The 12,700-nt window shown below is 37.2% G+C and overlaps 1 protein-coding gene and 1 non-coding gene across 7 annotated transcripts in view; both read left to right on the top strand.

Moving 5' to 3' along the window:
- Positions 1 to 12,700, top strand: part of Rgs7 (regulator of G protein signaling 7) — a 438,832-nt gene that overhangs the window by 151,711 nt on the left and 274,421 nt on the right. The window lies entirely within an intron of this gene.
- LOC143379729 (small nucleolar RNA SNORA42/SNORA80 family) lies at positions 1,735 to 1,870 on the top strand. Its single transcript, XR_013088515.1, has one exon. It is a non-coding gene; the product is annotated as a small nucleolar RNA SNORA42/SNORA80 family (small nucleolar RNA).

Below are 12,700 nucleotides of genomic sequence, written 5' to 3'. Positions count from 1 at the left end.
TACCCTTGCTCTCATGTATGTGCAGCCCCTCTCATTGTCAACAAATCTCATCAGAATAGTGGAATTGCTAACAAAATAATAGTAATTTGTTCAATTAATTAATCTAGGCATCATGATAACTTAAGGTCCATAGTTTACAATAGTATTTATTCTTTTTTTAAAAGACAGCTTTATTAAAATATAATTTACCCATGATTCACCTATTTAAATTGTATAGTTCAATGTTTTTAATGTATTCACAGTCTTGTACAACAATCACAAAAATCTAATTTTAGAACATTTTTAACTTCCTAAAAGAATTTCCATACACTTTAGCAGTCAATCCTTATCTTCTCACCCTAAGACCCCTAAATAATTACTAATATGCTGTCTGTCTCTATAAATTTGTCAATTCTGGACTTTTCACATAAGTGGAATCCCACAATATTTGGCTTCTTTGACTTAACCATTTTGCAGCATGTATCAGTAATCCATTCCTTTCTTACTAATTTTTTTATTTATATATGACAGCAGAATGCATTACAATTCTTATTACACATATAGAGCACAATTTTCATATCTCTGGTTGTATACAAAGTATATTCCCACCAACCTGTGTCTTCATACATGTATTTTGGATAATAATGTTCATCACATTCTACCATCATTTCTAACCCTATACCCACTTCCTTCCCCTCCCACCTCTCTGTCCTCTTCAGAGTTTGTCTTTCCTCCCATGCTCCCTCTCCCTATCCCACTATGAATCAGCCTCCTTATATCAGACAAAACATTTGGTATTTGGTTTTTTGGGATTGGCTAACTTCACTTAGCATTATCTTCTCTAACTCCATCCATTTACCTGCAGATGTCATGATTTTATTCTCTTTTGTTGCTGAGTAATATTCCACTGTGTACATATGCCACATTTTTTTAATCCATTCATCTATTGAAAGGCATCTAGGTTGGTTCCACAGTTTAGCTATTGTGAATTGTGCTGCTATAAACATTAATGTGGCTGTGTCCCTGTAGTATGCTGTTTTTAAGTCTTTTGGACATATACCAAGGAGAGGGATATCTGGGTCAAATGGTGGTTCCATTCCCAATTTTCCAAAAAATCTCCATATTGCTTTCCATATTGGCTGCACCAATTTGCAGTCCCACCAGTAGTGTATGAGTGTACCTTTCCCCACACATCCTCTCCAACACCTATTGTTGTTTGTCTTCATAATAGCTGCCATTCTGACTAGAGTGAGATCAAGTATTTATTCTTAATGTTGTACATTCTCTGGGTTTGTACAAATTTTTGAATTGTATGAATCCTCTTTCACTGCCTTAAAAATTCTCTATGCTCCACCTATTCATCTTTCTCTGCCTCCTAACCTTTAGCAAACACTGATCATTTTACTGTCACAATAGTTTTGCTTTTTCTAGAATGTCATAGTTGGAACCATACTTTGGTTGACTTCTTTTCCAGATTGACTTCTTTCACTTAGTAATATCCATTTAAATTTTCAGAGATGCTATTCTTCTTTCCAGTTTACAGATTAAGAAATCCAGTCTTATAAGACTGAAATGAATGAATGGCAGGTGTTTCTGCTTCCAGAGGCTCCGACCTCTTTACTTCCCTTTAGAAAGATGACCTTGGAAAGGGCACATTCAAGTTTGACTCCATGTCTTTTCACTCCTGATCTAATACTCTTTCTACAATTCAGTTCTCCTTGTTAAAGAAGATGATACTATTAAGAAAAGTAAGATGCATGGGTTTGGATTTATGGCAGACCCGTCCTCCTGGGTCTCTCATAGTGTCCCATGCCAGAGCAAACTGTGGCCCCAAACCATTTCCTGGCCTCTGCATGTAGGCTGCTGGCACAGTGCAGGGGGGTGGCGGGCAGGGAGCGGAGAAAGAAAAGTAAGTACAGGAATAGAAATCTTCTTCTCTACTTGGGACCATTGTCCCACATGCAAGTTGTTGTCTAGAGATCTTTTTATCAACATTACGCTTTGCCATGAAATAATCTCAAGATATTCCATACAGCAATATAGTCTGATAATTATTATTTCAGTGGTGATTATAACATACACAACATACACACACACACACTTAATGTTATACTTGGTTTATCTTCCACTTTCTGTATTTACCAAAGATTCCCCTGATGATTTGGATCAATCTCATCCTTGGAGCACATTAATTACATAGGACCACATAACATTTTGTTTTCTCATTTCTAATTGATTGTTAGTTAACACTGCATGTTATGAAATTAGATTTTACGAGTATGATTATATATATATGTATATATAATTTTCCAGTACTGTCACTAAAACTGGCCACACATTTTTATAGGGCAGGGAGTAGGGGGAGGGGAAGTCCTCATTTTCTGTCTCAAAAAAAAAAGATTTCAATTAAGATACTCAGACTTGATTCAAGCAGTTTAAGAAGGAGCAGGTTTTTTTTTTTAAAGCAAAGCAGAAGTATAGCACACTCCAAAGGAGGTGGAGTGAGCTTCACCAAGAGGTGGTGAGCATTCTTTGCTCACAATTTTGGTTTTTATACAATGCAAGTCCTTTCTCCTCATATTTATTTAATAGTGAGTGGTCCTTTTTGTTCTACTTCCTGATTTTTCTTCTCTCCCTTTTGGGTCTTGAGATGAACCTGTGCAGGGTCAGCCATCTTGAAAATATCCTATCAATTTTCCAAAAGTCCAGAAGGGGATAAAAACTGCAATGTAAATGATATTATAATGAAGTCCAAGTCACACAATCATTAGGTACTGCACATATCTGACTCCTTTGTGAGAAAAAAGGAAGGTAATTTTTTCTTGTATACTCCTCTCAATGGAGGAGTTAAACACACCAGTAAAACCTCGAGGGCATAACAGCATATGTCCAAAACCACAAAGGGTGGTTGGATATGCCTCTTGCCCGTCTCACCCGTATCTATCTCCTTACTCTAATGCTAATAACCCACCATATTAGTGAAAACTTTTGACAAATTACATCTCATGGAATTTGGTGGAAATTGAATTAATATGCTGACATGTAAGACTGCAAAGAAGTTTAGAGGTGAAATGAGGGCCTAACCCTAATCAGTGCATTAATCCCTTGATGGGTTTTAACTGGGTGGTAACTATAGGCAGGTAGAGTGTGGCTGGAGGAGATGGGTCATTGAGGGCGTGCCTTTGGGGTAGATGTTCTGTCCACGATGAGGGGAGTCTCTCTCTCTCTCTGCTTTCTGGTGTGATGTCCTGAGCTGCTTTCCTCTCTCACACCCTTCTGCCATGATATTCTGCTTCATATCAAGCCAAGTTATGGACTGAAACCTCTGAAACTGTGAGTGCCAAATAAACTTTTCCTCCTCTAAAATTGTTTTTGTGAGGGCTTTTGGTCACAAAAATGAAAAAGCTGAATAAACATGTGCCAGATTTTTGTATTTTTAGACTTTGCATTCACAATTACTTTGTTGGGAGAGACTGTAGGTCACCTTTTGTCCATCTGAATCTATGTGGTAGTGAATCACGTGCATGTGAAGATTTAATTCATAGTAAATACTATGAGTACTGAAAGCCTTGGGAGCCAGACGGTGATGTAGTTCCATTAGGAGAGATGTTCTACACCTGTCCGTGATAGTGCTGAATTGCCGGCTGCCTCTTTGCAGAAAGTCAAACAGGAGTGCTAACTAATCTCCCTTTAGTTCTTATACCAGTGATTGATTAAATTATGCTATTAACCAATATTTTTGAAAATCTAGTAAACATTAAACATCTATTAAGTTCTAAAACTATATGTTTGAACATATTAGGCACATTTCCATCCTCATAGATCTTATAGCTCAGTAGATATGCAGTAGATATGTAGCCAGTGACAGCTCTTGATGGATGGTAATTAACATGTCTTTGGGATGAGTTGCAGGCACCTTTAGAATCCTACAATTAGATCTATACCTTATGTAAAAACTATAAGTGAAGATGGCAATTAGTAAAAAGCCCATTTCTATAATTTCAAATATTGAGAATGAGTAATTGAGTTCTGGTGTATCAGTAAAAACTGGTATGCATTCTTTAGATACTATATCAAAAGAAAGGAAATTAATACATTTGGGAGAGCTCAAATATGCCTTCATCTTATGCAGTATTTCAGCCACATCATATGCTGTTCTCTATGTCCTCATTCTTGAAACACTTCCTTTTCTTGGCTTCTTTGGGCTTATATTCTATTGTTTTTTTCTCCTACTTTCTTGTCTCTTGCTGACTACTCACCTTGAGTTTCCGGGTCTGTTCTTGGGCCACAGTCCCTTCTCTACACTTGCTCTCTCAGTAATGATCATAGCTAATTCCATGGTTTTTAAGTGCATCCCGTGCTGATGATTTCCAGATGTATATCTCTAATATCCATCTCTCTCCTAGATTCTTGACTTACATATCCAAATACTATTTCACCCTCCATCTTATTGCCAGTATCATCTCAAACATAATGTAACTAAACTGAACTTCTCTTCCTTCTCAGTTTTTCCTATTTTAGTAATTGACACTTTCATTCTGTCAGTTGCTTAAGTTTAGGACTGAGCTCTCTACACATGACCCTTGGTGTCCTGTTCAGTTTGGTGAGATGATGATATGACAGCTCTACTCCTGGCCGTTTTAGAACTTGAAAGGCACAGCCACATGGATTTTTTTTTTTTTTTTTTTTTGTGGGAGAGGGCCTCCCACCCAATCTCAGTGTTTCTGAGGAAGGAATGAGCAAAGTAGGCTGGAGAAGGCTTCAACAAGACTTCACTCTTCCGGTTTTCCATCCTTCTGTCAAAATGTAAGTCTTTAGTGTACAGTATCTTTTTCCATAGAAAACGGATATGCCTACAATTTCCTATAGTGGGAAGGTTGGATGGCTCCAAATGCAGTTTCTTACCTCTTTGTGTGAAATATAAACCCCAACACCTGTTTACTATCTTGTTGGTTGAACCCAGCTCTTAGCCCCTCACTAATCCTACACTGCTTCTGGGTTTAGGATTCTCAGTCATTTAGAAAAGTTCATTTCAATTTTCTGGGTGACTAAAATGAGTCTGGGGGTGTGGGGATGAAACGAGCCCTTTACAGATACTGACTCAGAAATAACTAAGCACTTTTTCCTCCACCCTTTTGGTAGGTGAATCAAGTAAATAAATGAAAAACCTAGTTTTAAAAAGTTTCCAGGACAGCTTTTGACTTTCCAAAGCTCAACTTTGGTAATATTCATCCTCTATGGCTTCTGTATCTTATCTTTAGATTAGGGTTCCTGATTTCAACCTTCAACTCGCCTTTACAACCTTATCTCTCATGGTTTTCTTCAAAAGAAGGCTCTCAGGATGTCTGAGGAGTGCTAACTAATCTCTCTTTCTAGGCACATTGGCCAGTTGACTACAGTAAATCTGCATTTCCATTTGTAAAGTGGCCGTGGTGATTATTCTCCACTTATTCTGGTAATTACTTTATAACAAAGCTGAGCAAGATGTTGCATGTAAATTACTTAGGGTAATTCCTGATGGAGAATCACTAATCTTTAAATCACTGTTCTTCATCCACTGTTTCTCTTGCTGAATGAGTCTCTGAACTTGCTCCATACATTTCTGTCTTGATGTGATTGATCATGGCTTTTCCTTTCCCTTGCAACACTCGTTTCCTCCTCCTCAACCATTATGTGTTCCCTGTCATGAAATAAGGTTTCATCTTAGGCACATACCTCAGAGATCTTTACAGATTTATTTTTTACTGACAGCGTAAGCTCCTTTTCCTCTTCTGTACGTGCTCTGCTACCACACAGCTTTGCACACTCCTCCCTCTGAACTGTCATACTCGCCTACTACGTTCTTACGGTACTGAAGTATATTCTGTCTAGCATTCTGGCATTTACACAAAGGTTCATTTCCACTCCTAGTTTCCAAGCACTTTGAGATCCGTGAAAACTCATCAACCTTGGAGGAAAGGCTCTACAGAGGTTGATCTGTCCTGGGAAGCTACTCAGGTACCAGTGAATGAGGAAAGTGACATTCGAGAGCCAGACAACTTTCATCCAAAATAGAGGCTGAGGTGATTACTGACTGTAGCAGCTAACTAATCTCCCATTACTCTCTTCTATGTTCTGTGATATAAACACACCAGAGAATCTTAACACATTGCTAATGCGTAATAGGATGTAAGCTTGGCCTCTTTTACTCAGATACTCCCTTCTCCTGTTTTCTGTGCATTGGAGTCTAGCAACACATGGAAAACATCTTCCCCTTTAAATACACTAAAAGTCTCCATAATTTGCTTGTAACTGTTCTTCACAGGCTCACAGAGCCCCACCTTATAGGAGTGCTTTTCCTGTGGATCACAGGACATAAGAGAAAAGGAAAGAATTGCCTCCCGTGTAACTACATTTTTTGCTAAATTTTGAATACTCTGTGTTCGTCTGTCTGCCTGTCTTTATCTCTGATTGTAGCACATGGAAACTGCTTTAGTGGAGTGTAATAAATATGGTAGAGCTTTTCTGTATCATATTTTCAATTTTCTCAATATAGTAGTATACATCAAAGAAGGCCTTTAGCTCAAAATTGTATTTGTCTTAGGACCATTAAAAAATGTTGGAAAAGTCTGTTGCCATCAGACCTTGTCTGCATACTGACTAGCTGGATTTGGCTGCTTACCCACATAAGAAATAGGCAGATGATGGAAAATGGAAAAGTTAATTTTATGAAGCCTAATCAAACTTGGGAGAAGTAGTAATAAGTCCCCAACCTATCCACAAAAAAGATGGATCTGAGCTCATATTTTTCTTTGGCTTGCTTCCAGTAGACCTCAGAGTAGGTGGCAAGTCCTGTAACTCGTATCGATCATATGAAGTCATTGCACTTGGGAATAATTTGCAACTTTGATTGTTCAAAGTCTAGGAGTATTATGGGTGTTAGGATAAAACTGACTCAGAAGTATGAATAGTGTTTTCTCATGTATTCTTCCTCTGGATTAACATATGAGTAGGTGTGTGGCTGAATGTGTCTTTGGAGAATGAGAATGTGGGCTTCACAGCTGCATATTTCACTATAAATCTTCAGGATTCTCCAGATTGGAGAGGGCAGTGTTTGGAGGTAGAGGACTGGAAACAAAGGTTGGTAATATTTATATTACCATAAAAATAGATAATCTAAACCCAAATAACCACTATTCTCTTAGACCAATCAATGATACTTTTTATAGATATTAAAATAAAAACATTTGTCTGTAAAATTCATAAATTATGTTTATATACATTGTATTTAATGTTCATATCAACCCCATGATCTCATGAGGTAGGCCTCGTCATTTGTGTAGGAAAAGAAAGGAAGGGTCAGGTAATGAGAGTTTCAAGTGTCACTGGAAGAAGAGACCTAACCTATAGGCCAGGGGATGAAGGTCAAAGACTGAAGCACAAATCCTAGATCATCACTTTATGAATGAGGGACTTGGGCAAGTGTTATAAAACCTCTGGGCCTTAGTTTATGCATCTGAAAAATTAGGATGACAATATTCATCCTGCATGATTGTTATAAATAAAATAACATGGAAGCTGTATTTCAGATACCAAAATGGTCTAATAATCACTAAAGGGAAAACTTGTGACAGGCAATCTATGTTTTCCTTCCTGGGACCACCTAGTTATGCCAAACAAGTTCCTTGGCTCCTTTTTATGGCAAAAGTTTCAGGGAAAAGAGACCTGATGGCAATATAGATCCTTAAAATTGCTTGCCTTTCATGTTATTTAAGGGACGGTGTTGCTCAACTTTCTGTTACTGTAATACTTGAGATAAATACATTTTTTTTTTTTTTTTTTAGGAAACGAAAGGTTAATTTTGAGTCATATTTTCTGAAGTGTTAGTACATGGTCAATTGGCCCTGTTGCTTTGAGCTCATAGGAAGGAAGTAAGCTGCTTTACCTTATGGTGGCCAGAAATTTAAGGGAGGCATAGGATGGGATTGGGCTCTCACAATTTTCTTCACATACATTGTCCCTGTGACTTAACTTCCTTCCACGTGGTCCCACCTTATGAAGGTTCTGCCAGTTCCCAATAGCATCACCCTGGCAATCCAGGCTTTAACATATGGGCCTTTGGGAGACATTATAAATTCAGAGTATATTAGGGAACACTAAAAATTCTGGAAAAAACCCCAAATGTTTCCTGGTAAATAAGCTCCCTGTTTGTTGCATTACATCTGAAGTCTGAAAATAAAATTTTCTTCCCTGTTGATTCTGTCCTCTTTCCACTTGACAGAAATAGGTGACTCATTTCTCAAGGTTTGATGATGGCAATGATTTAAGGTTTTTAAAGTCGCCAGCAAATCAACTAACCTATCAAAACTAAGACTGAATTTAGACACAGAACCAGATTTGCTTTGTCCCTGTGTTATTAGTTCAAACCCTGAATAAGTTTTTCTAATGCAAGGCTAACTTGCTGTCTCCATGCCCTTAACCTGTAGGTTGTCCCTTAACATTAGTCACATAGTTTTTTTTAAAGGCACAAATTCTAAGAATATACTATTCTTTGCCATCCTCTTCCTGTTTGGTATTTGAATTGAAGACAGTACATTTTTTTTTCTACCAGTGAATGTAATTATCTCAAATCATGAACATAATACCTATGTTTTATTTTATGATTTTGCTAGTTTTGCATTTTTCTTATCAAAATCAGTATGTTTACTTACCCAAAAGCACAACCGGCAATACCAAGAAAGACTCTGGAATCTAGATTGTCATATGTGCTTCTTTTTTAAAAAAATAGATATTTTTTTTAGTTGTAGATGGACACAATATTTTATTTATTTATTTATTAGAGAGAGAGAGAATTTTTAATATTTATTTTTTAGTTTTCAGTGGACACAACGTCTTTTTTTTTTTTTAATTTTTATGTGGTGCTGAGGATTGAACCTAGTGCCTCACGTGTGGTAGGCAGGGGCTCTAATATTGAGCCCAGCCCCAGCCCCAGCCCCCATATATGCTTTTTTTAAAAAAACAAAAAATTTATAATAACTTGGCAGTATTAGAAAACAGAAGACAAGACTAACAAGTGCCTTGACAACACAGAACAGGAGCAAGCAGCTTCCAGTACACATGGGTTCCTGATAGAGAAACCATAAGTTACTGAAGACCTGGGGTAATCATTCCTTCTAAACTTTGTATCCCATGATCTTTTGTTTATTAAACTGTGAAGGCTGTCCTCTTCTTTCTGGGTTGTTAAGTGGGCAGTTTCAAGAAGAGCACAAACCTATATAACATTAAAACAGCCCAAGGAAAAAAGAAGCACAGTTAGTCCATTCATCTGTTTACAGGATGCATTCACTTTGGTTGGTTTTAGGTTTTGTTTTGTAGTTCACCTACTGAACTCAGTGACTAACAACACTCCAAAGTTGTTGAAATCATGGCTAATTGTCTGAGGAACACACAGGGGATACTGAAATTCCACCCATTTCGTGTGCCTCTCTCACTGATGGGTTTGGTACATGTTTAATCCATTGCTCCAGATGCCTGAGGTATTCTCATGTGTCATTCAATGATAGATCTTATTTCCTTATATGGTAATTTAAAATCGTCTAGGATTCACTTATTACTATAAGATCCAATTGCAGAGGATTTTGGAAGCATGTTATACTATGAAAAAAGATAAACATTTATATTTAAATTTTCTGGCATTTTATTTCATGATGCTGGGTCCTATTAATGTTCATAGATGAGTGCAGTGAATAAAAAGATGGATAAGTGGAAAAACATTTATGGAAGTAAAAAAAAAAAACTAAGTTGTTGACATGACTAAGAATAGGTGGCTTTTGGCTTTCATTGGCACAATGGGAACCATGTCTGTCTAATGGGATTGTTGTGAGAAATGAGAGAGTCAGAGAGAAACAGAGATAGAAGAGAGAGAGAGAAACAACTTTGGAGGCCACTAATAACTCTATTCAGATGTAATGTGATGATTTCTTTTTGGTATGGTAATATTTGCTTTTCCTAACGTTATGAGAACATAATATATTTGATGAATGAAATTTTGAAGGTTTTACCTATTTAGATAGCATTAAAAATAACTAATTTCACAGAAACATTTTGAAAATATGTAACGTGTTTCTCTCCTTCATTAAATAACGCATAATGAATATAATTTAACCTTATTTTAATGACTCGTGATTGTTATTATAAAGTGTGAAGCAAGGCAGTAATTTTTTGTTGATGATTAAGGTTTGTAGGACTGATGGCTCCTACATTAAATCATTAAGTGGCTTTAGAGCACTTTGCTGTCTAATTAGATTATTGCCATCACCAGTCACTTCTCATAGTCTAAAAACATGACATTATTGTTTCTAATATTAAATCCTGAGGACTTGAATGAAATGCAATTTAAAAGAGAAAATAGAAATCTAAGCCTATTAAGAGCAATGTTAGTTTTCCTAAAATGTAAGGTAAACAATTTTTAACTCTGAAACTAGAGTGATTGTCTGTGCTACACAAGTAGGGAAACCTTCTCTGTTGCCCAGCAAGCTACTCTGCTCCTCCCTGTCTTCAGTAGCCTTTTGTATATCAGCCCATATTTATAATTGCATAATCATTCTGCCAGCTGCCTCTTCTGGCAGAGTGGTAACCTTGAGGGCAAAAATGATAAACCTTGTACATCCCACTATTCTGCCTCACGTCCACAGTAAGTTTGTAATGAGTGTGTATAAAAATATGTGCATAAGGGATTTGCAGGCTCTCTTATTCTGACTCTGTCTCCAAACAGGTTTGAGGTGAGTCTTTTCAGAATGACTGTGAAGTTGTAGAATGAAAACATATTAAATGATAATTGTATTTGATCATAAAATTCAGGGTTGATTAATCCAGGTTTTTCTTTTAAAGTAAATGTTTTGTTTTTATTTTAGAGTTATTGTCCTCCTGGCAAATAAAAGGAGGGAGACTGGATAGAAGGGCATATACATGAAAATTCAGTTCTTTTATCTATTTCAGATCTTTGAAAACTCATTATCAACAAAAGCCTGAGTAGTGATTGGAACACTTTGTAGAGAAACTGATAAACTTGGTAGTAGTGAATGTAAGCAGATTCTAGAAGAGCCAGAATCTGAATTTGCTGTGTTGTCTGTGTTATATGGCTGTCCCACCCTGCTGATGGATGATGGCTTTTCTGAAAGGGGACCTACAGGGTAACTGTCAACAGTCATGGGAGGTTTCCCTTAGCGATGTGACCAAGAGATCCATTGAGATTAGGGCATATTCTTTTATACCTACAGCTGCCTTTTCTCAGCTGAGATAATGTGAGAAATGGGCTAGTTGAGAACCATCCTAGGCCCTGGGGATACCAATTATAAATACACTCACATACACAAACTAACCCTCACGGAAGGAAGCCAAACCAAGTTCTTATAAAGAAACCATGTATGTATTACACCCAAATTCACTTCTGATTGACATATAAATGCCTCATTTAATACCTAATAAGTGATGAAGTCATATTGCATTAGCTATGAGAAAAAATATATACAGTGGATTCAAAGCAACAATATCTGTTTTTTATTAACGACTAAAGAAATACAAATACATTATCACATTCCCATATGCATAAGGATGGAACAAACACATGAGTTTCTTAAAAAGCAAAACTTATGGAACATTTGCATCAATATACATGTGTATAGTTTTCTATATATTTATATAAAATATACAGCATTTCGGGGCTGGGATTGTGGCTTAGCGGTAGAGTGCTTGCCTCTCCTTAAAATTCATGTCTGCCACCAATGTCAGAATATAAACTTGTTTGGAGATAGGGTCTTTGCAGATGTAATTAATTAATGACCTAGGGATAACATCATACTGGATTTAGTGTGAGTCCCAAATCCAATGACTGGTATCCTCAAAAGACAAAGAGAGGACCCAAAGAAAAATAAGGGAGAATACCTCATAAAGATAGAGTCAAAGATAGGAGTTATGCTCCCATGAGCCAAGGAATGCTGGAATTGGTAAGGAAGGATTTTTCCCTAGAGCCTTTGGAGAGAGGGTGGCCCTGCTGACACACACTTTAATTTCTGACTATGGACTGTGAAACATTAGGAAAATAATTTTCCTAAGCCATATAGTTTGTGGTAATTTGTTATGACAACCCTGGGAGAGTATACTAGTTTATTTTTTATTTTGATTTTGTTTTTTGTATGTGGAACTGGGATTGAACCCAGGTGTACTCAACCACTAAGCAACATCCCCATCCCTTTTTATTTTTTTATTTTGAGACAGGGTTTTCACTACATCTTGAGATTGGCCTAGGAACCTGCAATCCTCCTACCTCAGCCTCCTGAGTTGCTGGGATTACAGATGTGCACCATCAAGCTGAGCTAGTTATTTTATTATGTTCTCCTCTAGAAGGATGCTTCTCAGACATGAACTTGTATCAGAATCAGCGAAAGGGCTCATGAAAACACAAATTACTGGGCTCCCCCCTGACTTTCAGATTTGGTGGATCTGAGATTCTGAGATGGGGGCCAAGGATTGAACTCCAGGGCTGCAGTGATGCTCTCTCCTCAATCTCCCCAGTAGCTGGGACCACCGGCTCCACAACACTTGGAAAGAATTTGCATTTCTAACAGTTCTCCGTAGATGAGGCTAATGCTTCTGAAATGGAAGCCAAACTTCAAAAATCACTGTTCTCCAGTATAGGCTTTGAGGGTTGAGACAAGGTTTCTTCTTTTTAAACATTGTTTGT

Source organism: Callospermophilus lateralis, chromosome 13 (assembly GCF_048772815.1).
Source record: "Callospermophilus lateralis isolate mCalLat2 chromosome 13, mCalLat2.hap1, whole genome shotgun sequence".
NCBI classification, from domain to species: domain Eukaryota; kingdom Metazoa; phylum Chordata; class Mammalia; order Rodentia; family Sciuridae; genus Callospermophilus; species Callospermophilus lateralis.
Note: the sequence above shows the minus strand (reverse complement) of the source record. Positions and strands in the feature narration are given on the sequence as shown.